General features: G+C 41.9%; 1 protein-coding gene across 4 annotated transcripts in view; it reads left to right on the top strand.

Moving 5' to 3' along the window:
- Positions 1 to 6,237: 6,237 nt before the first annotated feature.
- The window catches only part of LOC118310673 (membrane-associated phosphatidylinositol transfer protein 2-like), a 71,680-nt gene continuing 54,728 nt past the window's right edge, over positions 6,238 to 23,189 (top strand). Inside the window, exon 1 of one of the 4 annotated variants that reach the window (XM_047334695.1) lies at positions 6,238 to 6,762. The gene's annotated coding sequence lies outside the window, so the exon portion shown is untranslated. The remainder of the gene's footprint in view (positions 6,763 to 23,189) is intronic. The other 3 variants (XM_047334696.1, XM_047334697.1, XM_047334698.1) reach the window with 3 other exon arrangements.

Raw genomic sequence — 23,189 nt, forward strand, 5'->3', positions numbered from 1 at the left:
AGAACAACACTCCACCTATAGAAACAGACCCAGGTCCACCCAGATAGAGTTGGCTCGGAAAGGGGTTCAAAAATACAAGATCCACCCGTTTGCCAATTTCTATCAAGTTTCCCGACCATCTATTCCTACTCAGTGTGTCTCTGTTTCAGTTTCACCAAGGACAGCAGAGGCAAGTTTGATATGGGCCAATCAAGCATCGTTGAAGTCTAAATGAGAGTCCTCCTAAAGTGCCTCCCCCCAGTCCACATGAGCGCCACTGCGCAGCTGGCTTGTACCAGCCTCCGTTGAAAGGGGAGTTTCACAACTTGGAGTTCTCCAATGGGAATTACAGCTCCGCCCATAGCTGTAATTCCAACCCCTCCCCTAGGGAGACTTCATCTAGTGAGCATGGAACCACTCCCCCTTCCAGCAACAAGAGTTCAAGTCGAGTCAAAGAGGTTACTGGAGTTTATTGCTCTGTTCAGCCCCCTGTGCAGCCACCTGGTAATATATCTTGGCAACTTACAGTCAGTGTGTGCTCTTCCCAAAATAAATGGCAGTTAAAGTGCAGTCTTCTCTTTATTAGTCAGACTGTTCCACTCTTGTAAATTATGTATAAAATAAAGTTTTAGCCTATATAGTCCCAACATGGTTTCCACACATTGAAAGGATTGAAAGGCAAATGTAAAAACACAAGGTCAAAAACTAAACATTGATCATGGCATATAAACTTCTTAAACAAAACATATTTGTAAACATCAAAGCCAGCATTTTCTTAAGACAATCCCTCTGTTTGACAGTTTCAACACATTCATGGTATAGTTCCAGTGTAACATTGTTTTAAATAAAGCATTTCCTGGTTTTTGGAACTTAAAACCTTCAACCTTTAATGCTAACACTTTCCGTCTTTCATGACGAAGCTGGTTACATAGTGAATATAATGATAAAATATAAAATGATAATAATAAAAAGATGAAATTAATACAAAGTAAACTTTTCTCTCTGACAGCTCCCTGTCAGGGCCCAGGTCTTGTGGAGATTTCCTCCTTTGTGTTTTGTCTTTGGCCTTTTTAGGGGTTTGTTTTCTAATCAGTCCCGAAGCCTGTAAATCTAGGGCTAGTTTGATTACTCTTACCACACCCATGATTTTTCAAAAAAAGAAGAGAATTGTTCATCATTTGCATAAAACTCCAATTCTCTCAACATGTCAAAGTACAGCATAGAAAACTAAGACATAACCCTGAAAAGACACATTACCTATGGAATGGCAGTGACATGAGGCTCCTTACAGGCCAATCAGTCAGAGGTAGGACATAGTCCATGTTAGGGTTAGTCGTTACCTGTCTGCTTATACTTCTTAATCTTGTGACCTTGTGTGTGTGTCCTATCAGAGAAAAAAGGCAAAGTGGAGACACAACTGAGGCAGCTGCAGTTTGAAACCAGGCCTTCCCACAGTAATGCACAACTTAATTTTATTAGATCACTACTAACACCCTGGAGTGTGTAGTTTCTAATTAACTTTATATTGGTTGAATGAAGTTTTAATTATTGTTTTACTGTTCTCCTCCCAGCCATCCCGCTCCTGTTTGGCAGTTTCCTCCCAATACGGCCACCCCGGACCAACGACTTGCATGTTTTTTATTGACCAACAGAGGTCACCAGGTGAGAGACACACATCGTCTCTTCAGAAGTGTGGCGTTGAATTGATTTTCGCACTTTACCTCCACCCATCATGGTCTGTTTAAAGCCTCCTCCCCTCTATGGATCCAGTCACTAAAAATCAAGTTAAAATGTTTTTGTAAATGTAGGATTAGTTGGGGGGATAAACAGCAACGATAGGAAGAGTGTCAATGTTGGTTACAGTGATGATGTGTGAAAGAGGAGGAACATGAATTTGCTTTTAGGAAAACAAGTGCCTTGTATGTTTATTTCTGTTGGTCCAAGTGAGAATTTAGTTTATTATCACTGCAGTGAGTGCCATCCTCTAACCACTAACCCAAAGAACTAACTGCAGAGATGCTAAGGTCACTCAGTGAGATGGACATTGGGCCTCATGCAAGAACATGTTCGTATTCTTATCCTAAATTTCTCTTACATTTGTTCTTACCATGAGTTCGTACAAACAGGCCACGTCGGTTTCATCAAACGCTTCCATCTTCAGAAAAATGTGTAAATTACGTGCGTAAACAAGATGAATGTCACCTGTGCATATTTGAGCGAGCGTGCTCACGGCTCGCAAATTAGCATAATCAACGCCCCAAAACTACCATCTAAGGTTTCGCTTCCTGCCCTGTGTCCAGAAGAGTTCATTCATTTAAACAGCATTAAACGGCAACTTTAAACTAAAAGAAGTTTACGAGATCAGAGATTGAAGTTCTGTTTTCAGAGATCCATAAATTAAAGTCTATATTTTAGCAGTGTTAGCAGGAGTTAAGTGATGGACTAAAGCAGAGCTATTAAAACGAGTCACCTGTGACTCGAACTGTCACTGAAATAAAGAGGAAATGCATCGATATGAAAATGGCTTATTAAAAAATAACACTCGCAACAGCGAGGTGATCGATGACTGCGGGGAGGTCTAGCTGAAGTCTCCGTCACTGATATGATTGAAAAAATATGCTACATATTCGGTGATGTTGCACATATTTTAGATAGTCCTGGATCAGTGCACCTTCGTTCATTGCAATATTATAGAATGTGCAGCATGCTATAACTATTTAACATTTCTTCTCTGTAGTATAGAGCAGTTTACCAATAGCTGTTTTAAGGCTCCTCAACCTGCCCTCACAATACCAACTGTGCGCTTTACCAAGGCATGAGTGCACATATGACGCTTGTATGAACGCTCCTGTCTCGTCTGCGGGTTGACTAGAGATGTCACGAGCTAAATTCTAAGAATTTTAGGTAAATGATGTGAAAATAGTGTGCATGGTGACAATAAACAACAGACATGTCAAGCCAACAACTCTGTGCACAACATGCCAACTGCCAAAGATGTGCGCTGCCCTGGCCATTGTGCAACACTGTTAACAAGGATATGAATAAATGTAGAATTATATTATGAATCAAATTGCTGAATTAAACAGAAGTATGTTAACATAACGAGGTGAAATATATATATATATATATATATATATATATATATATATATATATATATATATTTTACATTTAATTATGATTTAAATATGCATAATTGCGTGCATGCGTGTGTTGGGCAGATTGAGGCAGCTTTTAGCCAGATACCTGGAACAGGCAGTAGAGTGACTCTACAGATATTGATTATGTTTATATAACTTAGCGCAATGTTGTTTTTGAATTAGAGCGGAATGATTTTTTGCACATAAATCATTTCAGTCCTCATTTAACTAAGATGTAAAACTTTAGCTTGCTCCAAATCCTAAAATGTCATTATTTACTGCTTTTCTTGGTTTTTATCAGTGTGTTATCAGTGTGATTAGAATATATTTGGGTTTTGCAAAAAATAAAAAAGGTAATTGAAGACATCACCTTAAAGGGAAAGTAAGCAATTCTGGGGAAAGCTTGTTTCTTTCTTTGTTGTTGTTATTTTACTGCTCTGGCTGGGTTGCGAACCCTGGTCCTAGGTGTGGGAGTCCGACGCACTAACTAAGCAAAAATGTCAACAGACTAAAGAGAGGAGATGTTGTGATGGGGATTCCACAATGTCTGTGAACGAGTACTGCAATTTTTGTTGGAGAAATTTGAAAATATCCGGTACTTTTAGTCAAATGCTCATTCATCAGCGGCACCCTTGATTGTTCACAAAAGTCGCTTCTCTCCGTGTTGTGGTATAAATGCCGCCCATTCCCATTACAATCGGTTGTGATTGGACCAGCAAGTTTTCTGCCAGAGGGAAATCCCTTTCCAATGGAGGAGATCCACACCATATTCTGGAAGAACAAACGAAATGAGCTCCCAGAATTCCTCTGGGTTCCTGGCTAGGGTGTCACATTTCTTTTGAAGATCAAGGGGTATCGGTTAACTACCCCTTCAAACCACTTCAAACAAACCTTCAAACGTAGGGTGGTCAGATGCTGACTTCAGGTGGGGGGGGGGGGGGGGGGGGGGGGGGGGGGAATGGGACAGACACTTAAACATACCTCATTGTGATGAGAACTTCCAAAAATGAGAAAAACCATCGGCTCAGTGAGAGCAGTGCAAGGTAGGCATGATTGGCACAGCTGAGGTGAGTTGGCTAATCATGCTCTGCCTTTTTATGCAGTAGGCTAGTGGCTGGACTGAAGACAACTGAGCTTTGTTTTGACTTTGGTTATGAATGACAACAAAGGACATTGTCATTTGAGTTAATTATGTTAAAGAACAAAGTGCTTATCCTGAGTCCGGACTGTGTGTGTGCTTTGTGCTGCGGGAACTCACCGAGCTAACGAAACGTGTTGCATATACACGCATCACATGTAAAGTAGATGCGATGCACGTCACTTAAAGGTAAAAAATCAGTAGGATTCATCCTACAGATTCATCCCCCCTGTACCAAATTTTATAACAATCGGCTAAGCTTCAGTGTAGTCACACAATGTGAGTGACTATAAAAGACCCTTCCTGCACAGATTTTCATCCACCTGGAAAATATATGGGAAAATTCTTTGTTTCATTGTTTCTCTTTTGTCATGGCATAAAATGTATTTATTTAAGGTTTTTATAGGTTTAAATTTCTCAAATTTTTGCGTTTTTGTGTTTGACCAAATTATCAAACCTGAAAGAAATATTCGTTTACTTGAATCCAGTCGCCTTTCCTTTTTATTTAATGTCTATGAAGGCTTGTTTCTTTTTTGCTTAATGTTTTCAATTAGCTACAGAACTGGAACCACAATGATGTAGTTGCAGAATAAATTTAGCTTTCTTTGAAACAAAAAATGTTATGACCAGTAAATGTTTTATTCCTGCACTGATTCGATGACATATACATGCACACACACGAATGCACAAGCACTTTAAATGTGGATTGGCTCTTACCGTCCACCCAGCATGTACAAATGCATTAGCACTTTCTTAAAATGTGGAATTAACTTTTTATGAATCAGCAATTTTCATTTACTGCTGCTCTATGTTTTTAATGTGTTCCCTAAGTGTCTGTCTTTTAAAAAAATATGTGTCTGTTTTTAAATGTAACATACACTGGTCTATGGAGAACGGTATCTCACTCCCATGTATGCTTGAGTGTGTAGTATGGAAGTGACAAATAAACCTGATTCCGATTCCGATTTGGTCCAGATCTCCCTTTTTTTGCATTTAAACAAACAGAATAAATTTTTCATAAATTTGAAACTGTGTTTACATAAGTCTCTGGGAACATCTAGTCCAGATTTGACCGGTCTAAGTACAGTGGTTTTTCAATTTAACAGCTGGTCTGGTGTGAAATGAAAAAAAACAAAGTGAAATCTTTTTGTGTTTTCATTTGTAGAATAAAGGCTTCATCTATAATATCAAACTCATTATCTTGTTAGGAACACCCAGCCCTTACCTGTCTTATCCTCTGCCTGACAAGACTGACAACGGAATAAATGGCAACTCCACGCTAGTGTCGCCATTTTGTCATGTACAAGACATTTTAGTTGAGCTTCTTTTTGACTTAAGGTATGTGTCAGTTTTTCCATCAAGAAGATTTCTTGGTCTTTGGAAACTCTCCAGTTCTCAAACACCACTCTGTGCTGGTTGTGTCTTTGGTCATATTGTGTCTCTGTGGTCATATTGTGCATCTGTTGTTTTTTCTTTTCTTCTGGTCATCACATGTCTTTGTGGTCATATTGTGAGTCTTTTTGGTTTTGTCTGTCTTTTTGGTTGTTTTGTCTGTCTTTGGGGGTCATATTATGTATCTTTTGTTGTTTTGTGTTTTTTTCTGGTCCTAAACTGTCTCTCTGTGGTTATATTGTGTGTATTTTCGTTAGTTTTTGGTGTCTTTGTGGTCATTTGGTGTCTTTGTTGTTGTTTTGTGATTCTTTGTGGTCATATTGGGGTTTTTTTTGTATGTCTTTGTGGTCATCTTGTGTCTTTGTTGTTTTGTTTATCTCAGTGGTCATATAGTTTGTCTATTTGGTTGTATTTTGTGTCTTAATGGTCATATTATGTGTCTTTTTGGTTGTATTGTGTGTTGTTGTGGTCATATTACGTATCTTTTTGATTGTTTTGTGTGATGTTGTGGTCATATTGTGTTTTCTTTGGTTGTATTGTGTGTTGTTGCCCCGTGTCAGGGGCCTGTGTTCAGTCCTGCTCAGTGACTACGTATCTCTGGCCTGTTGTTCCCCAGTAAAGGTCTGAATACTTGACTCCTTCCTTCACCGCTGACTGAAGTGATCTGTCAGTAGGTGTCGCTGTTTGTTTGTAACCCCTGCAGGCGGCTGTGCTCCGCTAGTGGGCGTCTTTCTCCTGTTGTTGTCCTGCAGAAGCGATGTCCTCTCTTCTGATGTAACTGCTAACCTGGAGTTTATCATCATCATCCTCATCAGTCGCCAGTAACTCGCTGAGGCTAAATCTCCCGTCAATACAGTCGTGTGCTGGATGCTGGAGGCGGTGACATCCGTCCACATGCGGAGGTGCCGACGAGCGGACACACACCGGGGGGATGAACGCTGTGTTTGGAGGACAACGGGACGCATAGCGCTCACCCACCAGCGTGGAACATAAACACCAACAACGCTGCCACCTCAGCAGAGAGAGAATCTTCCTACAAGCGACTGGTGCGCACACAGGGTCCTTTCTGGAGAACCGGGGGAAAATACAGGACTGCAGACACTCAGAGCCGCAGGTGGGTCGCTGATGACACGGTGACACGGTGTGTGCCACTGCTAATTAACTCTGCCATTGATTAGACTAATCGACTCGATGCAAATATTAATTATTTCCACCTTTCTCTGTGGTGGGTCGTGTGTGTCTGTGTGTTGGCAGTGGTCAGGTGACATCATTTTCAGAATCAGCTTTATTGGAGAAGCATGATTAAACATACAAGGAATTAGACTCCGGTTTCATGTGCTCTCACAGAGTATTTACAAAGAATAGACTTATGATAAACAAAAACAAGGGCGAAAGAGCTGAAAAAGATGAACATAAACACTTAGCTACTATGTGCAGATATAAACATATAAAGAAAAAGAATATATATATGAAGGAGTGCAATCAAGTTGGAAGGAAGTCACTAGTGCAAATATGCTGGTATAAATATGGATAATAAACAGCTTACTATACATACACAAGGTAGAATACTGTAATAAATATGGAATAAAACAATATAAGCCAAGCATATGGATGTACAGTGTATATTTCCAGTATATGTCCAGCATTTCATTGTGCATGGCTGGATTAACTTATTGACACCCAGGGCTTTTTATTTATTTATTTATTTTTTCTGTTGGTCCCAATGTACCTTGTAATCTACACTACCTGGAGTAAATTATAACATACATATACAATGATTAAAAAAAAAAATAGTTGGCCTGTGCAGTCTCACAAAAGTAATGTTTTGGTGTTTCCCACCAAAACTAATTTATGTACCTCTAAAGACTAACAAAGTCCATTTTTTGTCCATTTCATTTCTCTTCAAAAGGTGATTTCCTAAATATTTTTTAACTTAATGGATTAATGCATTGTCTACATTTATGTTCAATCTCTTCCGGGCATTTGGTGTTGAATTACGTTTCTTCCCATGTAAACACTCACTCCCAACATAATGAGCAACACAGGGTGAAACCAGTGTATCCCGATGCTGCGGCAATAAACAAAACAACATAGCATAACATTGCCCTGTTAGTACTCCCACTGCTCAGAAACTCCTTGGGGCACCTTTATAGTTTTCATCTTCGATTTTAAAGGGATGCAGGGACCATGGTAGTTGATGTTGTATATCCAAACAAATTTTCAAGTAAACAAATTGTAGGCAGTGAATTTGGGGTTTTAGGGACAATAGGGTATTTGACTGATAATCCAGTATTCACCTGTAGTGAATCTTGCATTAGCAAGATTACAACCAACGTGATCGTCATTTCTGGTGAGTGCAAAACTGTCCCGTTTGATTTGGGACAACACTACCCTGTCGTAACTCATGCACTACATCACTGACTATACTGCGTACACAGTGTACCACATGACATGACTGAAGAACATGATTTTAGACACAGCAGTTGTTTCAGCACTCAACTGCACCAACCTTTCATTTGCCAGTTCCGCTTGCAACTGTTCGTCTGAATCCATCATTGGACACTCGCTCCAGAACAGTAGATTGTCTAATTCACTATATTCAGACATAAACCTAGACCACTATTATTGCTCCTCATCTCTGGATCAGCCTCCCTGAAAAGCCTCAAAGGAGCCAAAATGCTCTAGTGTTCAATTACATTTTCCTAAAATTATCACTTATTTTCTGCTTGTTTGTGTCAATGTTGCCGTTCCCCTCTATCTATGGACGATATGAATTCATGTTACTTGCTTACTCACATGCTGTTTAAAACCCTGGCTTGACAAATGCTCTGGACGTACTGATAACAATGTCTATTCTTAGCTGGTGAAGGTGAAAACGCTAGTGGAGATGTGGTAGGATTGATCCTCACCAGAAGCCTCTGACTATTTTAGAGGGTTGCACTGGAGCCAAAACTTTCTAGGAAGCACACTTGAAACCTGCAAAGCATTTGTCAGCTTGACTGTCACCTCTGTCCTTTAAATAATCAGTTTTACCACATGCTTTCTGTTCAGTAGTGTGAAAGAAGTATTTAATCTTACTGCATGTTTGTACATGTATTTAATCGTACATGTACAAACTGTTTACTGATGAGGGTGATGTGCAAAATAAATCCATAAATGTGGACACGTCAGATATTTTATTATATTTCCTTCAACTGAAAATGCTGTTTTTTAATAAGTATATGTGCACCCGAGAGTCTGAAGCCGTTGGAATTGTGTTAGCATTGGTTTTTAATTTGATATAACTGTCAGCGTCGATGCCTTCGAAGCCATTGTCCCAATAGTTTCTTGACTTGTCTGTAGTTCCTTTCGCCATCTCCGATTTGGAATTGCAGCCCAGTGTCTGACCTAATGTTGGCACTAGTTACAATGTTAAGGGTCCATCAGAGCTATTAGTTCATCCTGAGGGGAACATGAATGTGTGACGCAAATTTCATGGCAATCCAATCCAATAGTTCTGGAAATATTTTAATCAAAATCACAAATGTCAACCCTAATGATGCTGCTAGAGGAAACATCAGCTACATCAAAGTCAGTAGGATTTACCCTCTGGGGAGCATGAATATCTGCACTACATTTCATGAAAAGCCATTCAATAGTTGTTGAGATTTGAGTGTGGACCAAAGTATTGAACCGTGAGAGGATGTCCTGCGTTGATATCTCAGACTGGTTGGTTCTTTATCGAAGGTTTTAAGCCTCTCCTGCACCAGATCTATCACACAGCATCCGTATCACTACAACCATCTGATCCATCGCATAACGTACCAGTCCTGTTTCCTCCCATTTCAGGTTCATTGTGCATGATTTTAATGTGTGTGGTGGGGAGTGAAAGAAGATGGAGCCTGACAAGATCTGATTATCGAGCCAAAATGATTAGGTTTGCTTTAATGAATGCTGTTAGGAAGTAGCCACCGCAGAAAGAATGAGTCATAGAATTTATTGCCACCCCCTCCTTTACTTGCTCCCTCTTTCTACCCCCCCATCTTGTCAATCCCCCATCTTTCCTTTGCTCTTCCTTTATCTCATCCATTATAATTCATATTTTGTTCACATGCCAGATGCCCCCTCTTCTACAGAGAAAAGACATTCAGGATTGGAGGAGAGGTGGTGTGCAGCCTGGGCAGAGCGTTGCATACCAATAACAGAATGACTCGTTCGGTGCTACAGTCTGGATGAGAGAGGGAGGAGGAGGATGATGGGTGGTGGTGGGGGTCTTGTCATGAGATGCCACGTCATCGCAGTGTGTGAAATCTATTTTTAGCAGCGTAAACAGAGGGATTCCAGCCCACTGATCATGGTGTGGCGCTGGATGTGAATGAACGATACTTGTATTAAGCCAAGTCTGTCCGCCTCCCCTGTCACTCCCCTCCCCTCCCACCTCCTCCGCCTGTCAGGGCGAAACACTGAGTCACAAATAAACCCATCGAGCTCTCAGTCTGTCTGTCTCTTTCTTCTCCTCGCTCTGGTTCTCTTGCATGCACATATGCACCATGTCTCTCATGTGGAATAGTAAGACTGCCAGTGGTGGAAAGTCTCCAGTAATCATGACGCAGATGAACATTGCTACATATAAATAAGCAGTGCAACACATGTAGCATATGCAGGGCATGTAGCTGAAGCTAATGTCCAGCCCCGCCCCTGGTTTTTAAAACAACCAAACAAAAAAAGCTGGACAAATAACCATGTACACGTGGGTTTTCATTTGTCTGTGTTGGACATTTCTTTGTAATTATTGAAATGTACTGTTGGTGTGACAGTGTATGTAGCCAAGTATGAGAACAGTATGTCAGCATACATATGACAAGGGAATCTGTTCATAACACACAGTTACTACGGACATGACAGAGTCATTTACTTTACAGTGAAGGTAAAACCAGATATAATAACAGAACAATAGGTAAAATAAAGTCCTATACACTCAGTTGGCAGTTGGATCACCCAGTCGAAACTAACACTGCCATTTAATCCTCACTCCATGAAGCTCACTACGTTTTAGTTTACACTGTTGTACAGCTGTGCCAGATTTTTTCCTAAGAAACTTTTTAAGTTTTAAGAAAATAAGATATTTAAGGCTTGGTTTTATATATTATGTGGAAACAGCATCAAAGAAGCCATCAGTTTTGATACTTTAAATACATTTTGATGAGACTTATCAGAATATTTTATTTGGATATAGTTATCAAATAGTTTTTCAAGCACCTTACTCAGACTTACATTGTCAGAACTCTTTACAGGGCCCATATTGTACACCTTTCTGGTGTTTTATTTTAAGTTTTGCTATCTTTAAGAAGATATGAGTTTTTTTAGTACCAAAAAAGATCTCAATATGGTTTTATAGCTCTTTTCTCAGGAGCTCTGCAAAGAAACATGTCTTTTTGGCCTGTCTAATTAATATGTTGTAAGCTTCTCTTCTGATTGGCCGACTGTTTCCTGAGTGACGCATGGCTAGGCCAACCACCTCCTCTGTTCACCGTGTGTCTGTTCAAGTAAGGGGTTTGTCCAAGACAGCTTTGGCCTCCCCCCATCTGCTCCTGACTACGCAAAAATTCATCGATAACCGCTGAGGTGGAAGATGCCAAAGCTTTCTTTTGAGGGACTGGAACCTGGACAAAGCTGATGTGATGTGGAGCTGTTGCTGGGGCAGAGATGCCGGTCGTTCTAGACGGGGAAGGAGCATAGGCGCCGTGTCTCCCTCTCCCCTGGAGTCACAATTGACACGCAGCCGCAGCTCCCTATGACAAGCCCGACCTGTGACAACGGACCGGACATTGTCGCGGTCTGCCCGCTCCCTTACAGTCCAGAACAGCCGGGGCGTCTCTGCCCCAGCAGCAGCTCCACGTTGCAGGCCGCGGCCGACACCGGTTACCGATGAATTTTGCAAAGGTTAAATAATTCTGAGTTAGTTCTGGTCTGTTGTATTAAATCCTTAGGAAGCCTGTGTAATGATTAAGCTTCCTGATTTATCCCGTGTGGTTGATAGCTGAGGAACGGAAAGGGTGAGTGCTGGGGGCAAGGCTAAAGGCAGTGACTGCGTCGCTATGACATCACATTTCTGTGGAAGTCCTGGGGCGTCGTAAACAAAAGTAGCTGCTGAATGCAGGCTGTGTATTTGTCTGTTTATGACCGTTTTGACACTTTTACGGTACTTACAGAGCCCCTAGACCTTATTTTTTTATGAAAAAAGCCAGGGAATATACATTTTGACCATACGGGCCCTTTAAATATAGATCCATACCTACATGACGTAGGTATGGGGGATCATTTGAGACCAAGGTTGAGGGGGTGGGTCACGTTTGGTCATCTTTGCGATGCTTCATTTGTGCACTTACTCTAATTAACAATCCTAGGGCTTTATTCAGATGCAGCCATCCGTTGTTTCCTCATCAAATATTCAGATGCACACACACATATTCAGGACAACGGATGAAGCAGAGCAGCCTGCTCACTTGATACTTAGAGCGTCAATTTTAGTTAAAAGTTCTGTCTCTGTGTTTGTTTTCTCAGAGACCAAACAGACGTCATGTTGTTCCTGGCCAGTCCGTGGTGTATACCGTACAGGCTATCGTATGCTGTGAAGCACTGTTCCTGGGATGTGGCTTAGCTAATTCAGGCTAACATAATCATATTCATTGTCATCCATCAACATTTGTTATGTGCAGGCAGTTTGAGGATTGGTACCTTTTTAATAAGAGTACCAGATGAGCAAAGAGGTGAACCTGTGGTGAGCATTGATAAGAGTGATGGAGTGCTGATCGGGTACATGAGGCAACCGATTTTCACATTATCTGTTAAACTTAGAAAATTAGATGTAACCTCACGAATGTGGTCAGACTACGAGTGGTGTTGGTGCACGATAAATATCTTAGAGATATTTGTCCCTGATGGACCAGCAAGAGACTTTTCAGTGAAAATCACACGTCAAATTGTTTTGTGCCAGTCTTTCTCGGAGACAGTAATAACCCTTCACTGGAAAAAGTTAAAACTTTGACCTGCTAATGACCTGCACTAGATGAAAACTACTGGGATCAATTCAAGTCATGAAGAGTCTTTTTCATCTTACCTGAAGTTATTGGACCTCCATCCAAATGTCATCAAATTTTTTTGGTTTCGTAAACTTGGATTTGCAGATGATGCCAGATGAATTAGTCAGGGAATCACAAAGATTACGCAGAAACTCCTTTTCGGTTCAGGCACTATGAACATGGGCGATCAGGGAATGGATCTTTAGAGTTAATAGATTTTAAACTTCAGATGTCTGTGATCATCTCCGATGCCATTTGCCGCATTTGTTTGCTTCTTTCTCTCAGCTTTGTCTGCAGGTCCTGATCTCAATGAGATTTCTTAATTACAGTTTTTCTCTGTCTTATGGCACGGTGCTCGTCTCAGTTCTGCAAAAATAAAAGTACTATTCCATCCAATTTACAAACTAGGAGCATACAGTTACTACAAATTACTTTACCTGTATGTGATATGGTAGAGTAATAATGCATTTTCGACAGCATACAGCACGATGGCTACAGTACATGTATGTGCTCTAACAGCGCAGAGTCCAGGAATCCAAAGTTACAGTAGAGAGCAGTATGTCAACCAGGTCTTATTCTCTCTGAAGGTTCGTTTTAGCTGCTAAGATTTGGCTGCAATCTTTTCCCAGCTTCCCTCATCCACATGGACAAGGACATGGTCAACAAGAGTTGCATGAATTTCATCTGAAACAATTTGTCTCTTCCTCTTGCACTTCCTCTTCCTAAATGTGGATCCATTGTTCCAAAACCAGTTAACTGCCCCATGGCCCTTGTATCTATCCATCCTCATGTTCTGATTGGTGTGTGAATAATTTTTGACTCCAGTGTTTCCACCTGAGAAATTGTGTGCTAATTGTGTTCAAGTTGTGATGACTTGAGTTATGAGTTAATGATATTGAATGCTGTGCTTTGTGAATGAGCACATGTTGTAGCCAATGATAAATTAAGGGATTTGTGTTTAGAGTTTTGGGAAATGTGTCTGTCTTTTGTTAGATGGCATTATGGTTTGGGTTGTTTAGTTACTGGGTCTAGGAAGAGTGTGTAAGCAATCGAGAAAAACTGTAAGTAAAGGGTATAGCCTATATACCAGAGACTACTTTAAAAAAATGGACATAGTCATCAGTTCCAGAAAGTGAAGCCAATGCGCAAGTGCCTAAAACCTGTTTTCTCTCAGATGACCAGCATAGGGCAACTCCACTGGTTGCAAAAATAAGTCATTTTCGATAGAAGTCAAGGAGTTTCCTGAGGAGTTTATGGTTCAGTCTCTAGTTTCAAGTCTCCGTCAATACAGCGTGATGTTCATCTAGTAAATTATGATCTAATTTCAAAAAAGTAAAGTCAAAATAGTCTAAAGTCAAATAGACGATAAAGGATTGTATGGTATTGGGGCATGGGTGACGTGTGGTCGTAAGCTAGTACTTTCCAATAGGTGCATGGTTGCAGGTGCAGGACATGCAGTAGATGAGCTCTCAGGTTTAAAAAACAAGCTAGCACTGGCCAAAATACTAAACGCAAAGCTATCAATCGTCAAATCACAGATAAATGTGTGACATCACGAGTTGGCACTTGGTATTCACATAGTGATGCATTCATGGTTCAACTTTATTGTCATTATGCAATAAATTGAAATGCAGTTGTAGCACCCTCTTCACTACATGCCAAATATTTTAACTTAGAATACAATAAATTAAACAGAACAAAATGCAGAAATGAACTAAATGCATGTTAGTATGTTTTCAAGGAGGATATACAGTTATTTATATACCGTATGCTCATATGTATGATATCAGTGTAATGGACGTTATAGATATTGTGAGATGTCAGTGGTGGGGTAGCACCTTACATCCCCAGGAACAAAAGAAACATCCACAAGCTCACCTGTGAGGGGGTTTCCACAAATTCACGCCGAATCAGTGAGAGTGTGCTCGCAGAGTCCAACAGCGCCTCTGTGTCCCTCCCAGTCACTGTTATCGGAAACTTTGGTGGTTGGACTTGCTCATGGGCCCAACAGGTGGTAGGGTAAAGAGATGTGCGGATGGGGTGTTCTCCAGCCTTCTCTGTCGGCATGCTGTCTTCCTGTCCTGGGCAGCTCCAGGACAAGTGGCCCTCCTTACCACAGGAAAAACATTGTCGGGAGTCCCGGTTGTTGGTGGGTCAAAATTGTTCCAGTTGGGGCCTGGCTGGCTGGGGCAGGGCCATCCTTTGTGAGTGTTCCTTATCATGCTTGCTACCCCCTTGGGGTGATCGTTTAGGGTCGGTCCGTGGACGCATCATTTCACAGGTAACTTGAAATTTCTCAAGTAGGGCCACAAGTCCTTCCAGCCTCATAGGTCCTTGTTGGGCAACATACCTCTAAGAGTCCTGGGGGAGGGCTCGCATGCACCACGTCTACCACCAGTCTTTCCAACAGGGGTGGGCCATCTCCCTCGGCTAGCCAGCTCCGGGTTTACCGACACAGATGGGCTACTTAGGCCCGGGCAGGAAGGCTTGGGTGGTATGCCCACTGATGGTTTCTGGGCCTTTGCTTGTAAGCTGTAACCATACTGTGCCAGGAAAGCGGCCTTGAGGCATTGGTAGTCTGCGGGCTGCCCCACAGACAGGTCCCGGCAGGCCTTCTGTGCTTCTGCAGTCAGAAAGGATGCTACGATATCCCCCATTTATTTGGCGGCCATTGCTCTCTCCGTGCTATTCTCTGAAACACCTTGAGATAGGCCTCTACATCGTCTTTCCCATTTAGCTTGGTAAGCAAATCTTTTTGGTGGCTTCTTACTTCAGTGGCTCTGGTGCTCTTGACCAGCTGGGTGACTGTCTGCAATAAGAAGCATAGTCCTAAACTGAAGCCCACGGTTCACCACCCACCACTTCACGTTTCTAAAAAATTCTCCCCTCTTGACACATTCGCTGATGAAACAACTCTGGTCATTGGCGACTCTATTTTGAGGAACGTGAAGTTAGCGAAACCAGTGACCATAGTCTCTATCCCTGGGGCAACAACAGGCGACGGTGAATCCCATTAAAAACTGCTGGCTAAGGATAAACGTAGATATGGTAAAATTATTATTCATGTCGGCAGTAACGACATCCGATTAAGCCAATCTGAGGTCACGAATATGAATATTGAGTCAGTGTGTACTTATGCAAAAGCAATGTCAGACTTTTCTCTGGACCCCTGCCCAACTTGAAGACTGATGACATGTATAGCCGCACATTATCACTAAACCGCTGGTTGTCGAGATGGTGTCCAGATGTGGACAATGTGGGCTACATAGATAACTGGCTCACCTTTTGGAGGATTCCTGGTCTGATGCGCAGAGATATTCATCCTACTATGGATAGTGCAGCTCTCATTTGTAGAAACCTGACTCAGTTACCTAGGCGGTCAAGCCCATGACATTTCAGAGTTGGGACCAGGAAACAGAGCTGCAGTCTTACACGCTTCTCTGCGCTTCTATTATAGCATTGTATTGCTTCACAAAATGGAGGACTTGACCATTTGGTTCTTTGTTCCAAAGATAAAAAGGACTAGACTGGAAAACTCTGATTCCCAGAATGATTCACTTATCACCCCTTGGGTGTGAACTCTCCTCCAAGCTCGAGCTGCCATTTATCACCGTGTGCCCCAGACCCCAGGGGGTCATCAGGCCCATTAAACCCAGGCGCACCCATCTTTTTATTTTTCCTTTAATTAAGCCTCCTTGAGGGGTAAAGTCCTCTTTCTCTGGGAGAAACCACTACTCTTTGAGGATCCTGACTTCCATGCAGGCCTGCAAAAGCTGACTGCTACAACTTTCACAGGCATCCCAAAGGACCTTTCTTCTTCATCTTTTCATGGACTTGGTACCATAACTTGGGCATACAGCATAGCATAATGCAACACGGCTGAGCATATGAATGTTTAACCTTGTAAGTGTACTGTATTGATTTGAGTCAATGTGTTCACTTAGTGTTATTGTTATATTTGCTCATAGGTTAATGTGATTTTAGTACCCTGTGACTAATCCTCTTTTAACCTGATACTCTTTGTGCAACAAATGGCTTTATCAAAGAAGCACAGCATGTGGCCGAGCTGACACCTCTGATGCCACCATTTTGTAGTTTCTTTGTTCACCGCCATCTTGTTTGCAGTACTTCTTAGACCTTTGACCTTTACGGCCACCTAGTCAAACACAAACACACACACTCTCTCAGACTTGTATATATTTCGTTTGTTAGATTAGATATTGTTGTTTCATCTTGTCTTTAAATATTTTTTATTAAATATGCAGTCTGGTCTATTTAATATTGCATAAGTGTGACTTTCCAACCTCTGACTGGTAGAACTCCAAATCCCTCCACCTCTGCAAACTACCAAGGTGTAGATTCTGGTGGTAATTATTAATTTAATTATCAGAATCCCAAATTGATAGTTAGTATATTGTAAATGAGACTGAATCAGTTGATTGACTATCATTTCCCATCTTTGAAGGGTGGTGCCCCGAGGAACTTTGATATTAATTAAAGTTATTCATCATCTTCAACCGCTTATCCGGGGTCGGGTCGTGGGGGCAGAAGCTTCAGTAGGGGACACCAAACTTCCCTTTCCCGGGCCACATTAACAAGCTCTGACTGGGGGATCCCGAGGCGTTTGCAGGCCAGTGTGGAGATATAATCTCTCCATCTAGTCCCGAGGTCTCTTCCCAGATGGACGTGCCTGGAACACCTCCCAGGGGAGGCGCCCAGGAGGCATCCTTAACAGATGCCCGAACCACCTCAACTGGGTCCTTTCTACGCAAAGGAGCAGCGGCTCTACTCCGAGTTCCTCACGGATGACTGAGCTTCTCACCCTATCTCTTAGGGAGACACCAGCCACATTTCTAAGAAAACCCATTTCGGCCGCTTGTACCCGCGATCTCGTTTCTTTGGCTAGACCCATCCTTCATGACCATAGGTGAGGGTAGGAACAAAGATTGACCGGTAGTTCGAGAGCTTTGCCTTCCGGGTCAGCTCCCTTTTTGTCACAACGGTGCGGCAAAGCGAGTGCAATACAGCCCCTCCACACCCAAAACTTTCAACATTTCTGGGCGGATCTCATCAACCCCCAGGACTTTGCCACTGTGAAGTTGTTTGACTACCACAGTGACCTCCGCCTTCAGTCGGGCAGCTTCCCTGACCACCGGTATTCTGTAACCGAGGGTTACCGCCCCTTGAGGCACCTAAGACCTTGAGACCACAGCTCACTGCCGCAGCTTCAGCAATGGAAGCTTTGAATATTTCCCACTCGGGTTCAATGCCCCCAACCTCTACAGGGATTCCAGAAAAGCTCAGCCAGAGGTGTGAGTTGAAGATCTCCTGGATGTTGGCCTCCTCCAGACGTTCCCAGTTCACCCGCACTACACGTTTGGGCTTACCAGGTCTATCCAGAGTCTTCCCCCACCCCCGGATCCAAGTCACCACCAGATGGTGATCAGTTGACAGCTCCACCCCTGGAGCTGTCCCCTGGTGCATATGCACAAACAACAGTCAGAGTTTTCCCACCCACCACCCAAAGGCGTAGGGAGATGACCCTTTTGTCCACCGGGGTAAACTCCGGGGTTTGTGAGTATAAAAAGTGTGATTCATACAAACCTAATAAAGATCAACACAAATCCTATAAATGAACCTTAAAATGTGGATTTTTAGATATTAGGTCACTCCCATCTAAATCTTTGTTAGTGAATGATCTGATTACTGATTATCACATTGATTTATTCTATATGACTGAAACCTGGCTACAGCCAGAAGAATATGCTAGTTTAAATGAATCAACACCTCCCTCTTATAATAATACTCATATTCCTCGTACCACAGGCAGAGGAGGAGGGGTAGCAGCAATTTTCCAATAAGACTTATTTGCTCAACCCTCGACCTAAACATAGTTTGAACTCATTTGAAAGCCTAACATTTAGCCTCATACAACCAAGCTGGAAATGTCAAAAAACAGTTATCCTAGTCGTTGTAAATCAACCACCAGGCCCATACTCTGACACTTTTAATCTGAGTTGGTGCTTAGCACAGTTAAAGTCATTATAGTGGGTTATTTCACCATTCATGTGGATGTTGCCAACGACAGTCTTACTTCTGCCTTTAATTCGCTAATAGACACATTTGGTTTTATTTAACATGTAAACAAACCCACTCACTGTTTTAATCACACCCTCAACCTCGTTCTGACATATGGCATAGAAATTGACAATCCAATAGCATTTCCTCAAAACCCTCTGTCTGATCACTACTTAGTTACATTTGAATTCTCGATTATTAACTTTACTGAATTTGGAGAAAAGTTCTATTACAGCAGGTGTCTATCAGAAAACTCTAAGTAAATTCAAGGAGAACATTCCATCGTTATTGACTCCACTGCCATGTGTCGATACAGTGCAGGATAGTTATCAAAGTTTTACCCCCACACAAATTGATGATGTTGTTGATAGTGCAGCAGCCTCACTACCTTCCACACTCGACACTGCCGATCCTCTGAAAAAGAAGACAGTCAAACGGAGGAGGATAGCTCCATGGTTTAATGCACAAACATGTGCTTTAAAACAGACGTCACGTAGGTTAGAAAGGAAGTGGCATTCCAATAATCAAGATGATTCTCACCTAGACTAGAAAAATAGTTTTATTACATATAAGAACTCCTCTGAAATGCCAGAACCATGTATTATTCTAAACTAATAGAATAAAAATAAAGATAAACCCAGATTCCTCTTCAGAAAAAGCTCTACTGAACAGTCTATTCCTCCAACTCTTAGTGCAATGCTGATCTTGCAATGCTGAATGCAATGATCTTCTTTACTAATAAGATTATTAACATCAGAGAAAAAATTATCAGCTTATTCCCACTAATAGCACAGACACACAGTCCAGCACAGTAGCCTCAGAACCAACAGTATCACCTAATTTATACTTTTTTATTACTTTTCCCCTACAGATCTGGCTGAGCTGACTTCACTGGTCACTTTATCTTAGCCATCAACCTGTCTTTTAGATCCTATTCCATCAAGGCTATTTAAGGATGTATTACCTTAATCAATAGTTCCATATTTGATCAGATAAATGTATCTCTATTAAGAGGCTATGTACCAAAGGCCGTAGTAGTTAAAGGTGGCAGTAGTTAAACCTCTGCCCAAAAAAATGACTTTAGACCCAGATATCTTAGCTAAATATAGACCCATATCAATGAATCAATCCCCTTTATCTCTAAATTCTTGAAAAAGACACACATAACCAGCCCTCGGATTTTGCTTGGCACTTAAGACCACCACCCGTATAAGTCCAAACAAATAACGTTTGGAACTACAGAACAACTCGCTACAGAGCACGTGAGAAAGCATAAGAACACAAACAAGACGCTAACATCAGAACACACAAGACACTATCGTCGGAACACAAACGAGACGCTATTGTCGTAACACACGAGTCGATAACGTCAGAACACAGAGGCGATAACGTCATAACACACACAAGGTGTTATCATCAGAACAGACACGAGACGCTTTCGTCGGAACAGACACAAGATGTTAACATCAGACTTAAATCCTAGCCAAAAGAAATGCCTAAGAATCTTGTTATAGGTCTTCTTGACACCCCTGTGCCTTGCCCAGGGTTGGTCATGGGCTAAGGACAGTACCTAAGGGCAGTAGTACGTTGGAACAACAACCTGGAAAGTTGCGCTCCAGTCCTCATTCTCCAGGTCATCACTAGTCCACCATGGCATAAGCAGGCCGTCATCATGATTGTAGGCCATTTTCTTCTGCTATGCCTCTTCTAAGCAAGAATCTGAGGTCAGGATCTGCCTTACGGACCAACTCCTCCTCCTGAGTGGCTAGCTGAAGGCGGGCTAAGCAACCTCACTGGATTCACTGAACTCTGGGGAGAAAGTCAAAAAAAAAAGGCAGAGTTGGAGCAGGAGCCTGGCTTTCACCAACACCCTTTGGAGGGGTGGCCTGTGTTGCCGGTTCCTCTTTGTTATCCAACAAAAAAGTACAAGGTCCAACAGAAGCCTCAGGCCTTGGCTAGGCTGGGCTAATTTCAAGGACCTTGATTTCTTTGTCACCAATTTTCTTTATAGAAATTTCAAAGTGTGCTGAAATACATTATTGTGCATGAGCACCATGGGTATATAAGAATTGGGGCCTGCATGTCATCTCAGAAGCCTGAGTGACCGCATGGTCTTCTGAAGAAACAAGCAGAACAAAGAAAGGAGTGCTAAGACTCCTGGACTCGCGCAGCGACCCGGGCAACCCCGCATCTCCCACCTGGGGGCGTGATCTGAACACAGCCCAACTTGCATCCTCATTGGCAGAAACCCGCACGGAACCACGAGGGGTCCTGTGATGTCACAGACTCTAAAATAGAATGTGACACCAACTGCTCATTGAACTCCAGGTACCAGACTGGCTTTGATCAGGTGGATTCCTCTGTCCTACAAAGGAGGCAACCACTTCTAACTTAGACTTCGTCCTCCGTGACGATTACTCTACCAGAGGATTTACCCAGGATTTACGACTTCGCTGGGCGAACTGGAGTCAATTCAATTCAATTCAATTTTATTTGTATAGCGCCATATCACGACATACATTGTCTCAAGGCACTTTACATAGTGTGGTCAATATTACAATATTACAGGGAAAACCCAACAAATCCCACAATGAGCAAAGCACTTGGAGAGAAGAAACTCCCTTTTAACAGGAAGAAATCTCTGACAGAACCAGACTCAGTTGTGGGCGGTCATCTGTCTCGACCGGTTGGGGTGAGGAGAGAGAGGAGGAAGAGAGGAGAGGTGGGCAGAAAGAGGGTGGGAGGAGAGACAGTAGGAGAGAAGAGAGAGAGAGGACAGTTGTACAACTGCCGCTGTAATCTCTACCAGACTGATACCTATAATTAAAAAAATACAATTATGTTGTTGTTAGTATTAGTGATGATATTAACATTAATATTAATAATAACAATAATAATGACGGGTTTGGGTCCTGCAGCTCTGGGGTCAGAGATACACTAGGAGAGATAGAAATCACAAACAGGGTTAGTGACATGTACTGTAAACATATCGGGGGATGGGGGGGTAGTATAACAGTTGCTTTAATTTCTACCAGACTGATACTTATAATTAGTGAAAACTGATACTTATAATACAATGATGTTATTAATAATAATAATAATAATAGTAATAATAATAATAAAGTTTGGATCCTGCAGCTCTGGGGTCAGATCTACTAGGGGAGAGAGAAAACAGAGTTAGTGACATGTAATGTAGATACATGGGGGCAGAGAGAGAGAGAGAGAGAGATTGAAAAAAAAGTGGAAAGAAGGAGAGAGATATAAAGAGAGAGAAAGAGGGAGAAGGAGAGAATGGGAGAGGGAGAAAGATGCTCATGATATAAGTTCCCCCAGCAGTCTAGGCCTATAACAGCATAATAAAGAAATGGTTTATTAAACACCTGAGCAGTTCTAACTATAAGCTTTATCAAAAAGGAATGTTTAAAAAATCAGCCTTTTTTCCGCTTTCTTGTGCGCTTTGGAAACGCACAAAGCACCGGTACCGAGACAAGAGCCGTTGAAACGGAACACTCTGTCAATTGAAAGCAGAAGGAAAGACCTGAACCCACAGTCTTTCAACCGAGTCGACCGCCGTCCATCCGAACCCGGAGGACTGTGCACCGCCGTCAGTCGCTAGGAAGCAAGGACGGACCACACACGCTTGTTCCCTGCAAAAAAGTAGAGTAAGGGCTTAAGCTCTTTGTGTGTTTCAGTAAATTAACTTACTGTGTATTGTTGTGAAGTTTTTACCGGACCGCCGTGTCCCGTTTATTGCTGCTATAATAACTGCGTTATTATCAGTGTTGCTTGACTGTGATTTGTGTGTTGCTCTGCCATCGTGTCTGAAGTCAGCACACTGTTGTCTGTTTAAAGACCAGAGACGTGCCGGCTCATCATCACGTTTAAAGGTAACTGCTGTTTAACTTGAGGTCTTACGCCCCACCTTTCTGGCGCCACGTGACGTCCCACACCATCTTGTTCCTCCCCTTTTCACGTGCATGCACACTTGATGGTTGTTGTCATTTTGTATGATATATGATTGGTAGCTTAGCTTATAATAGACATTTGTTGATAAAAAGGTAGTATTGATTTTACATTGATATTGCTAAAGTTAATAATTGCTGTTATAATTTAAAAATAAGTTGTTATTTGCATGTACATTGTTATTAAGGCTGGTTGAGTCAGCGTTCGGATTCACACCTTCAGTTCACTCCATAAATGCTCATATCTACCAGATTTTAACATTTTGAGTAATCACCTTTAATTCTTGAGACTGAATTGACTATTTGGTTATTGGTCCCGGTTTCCGGGTGGTGCCCCGCTCTATTGATTTTAATAATCATTAATTATTGCTGATAACCAAATTAGCCCAAACCGCTGCACAACAACATGGCACACAAAAATAAATCATCCTTGCAGCATG

Source organism: Scophthalmus maximus, chromosome 1, assembly GCF_022379125.1.
Source record: "Scophthalmus maximus strain ysfricsl-2021 chromosome 1, ASM2237912v1, whole genome shotgun sequence".
Classification (NCBI taxonomy): Eukaryota; Metazoa; Chordata; class Actinopteri; order Pleuronectiformes; family Scophthalmidae; genus Scophthalmus; species Scophthalmus maximus.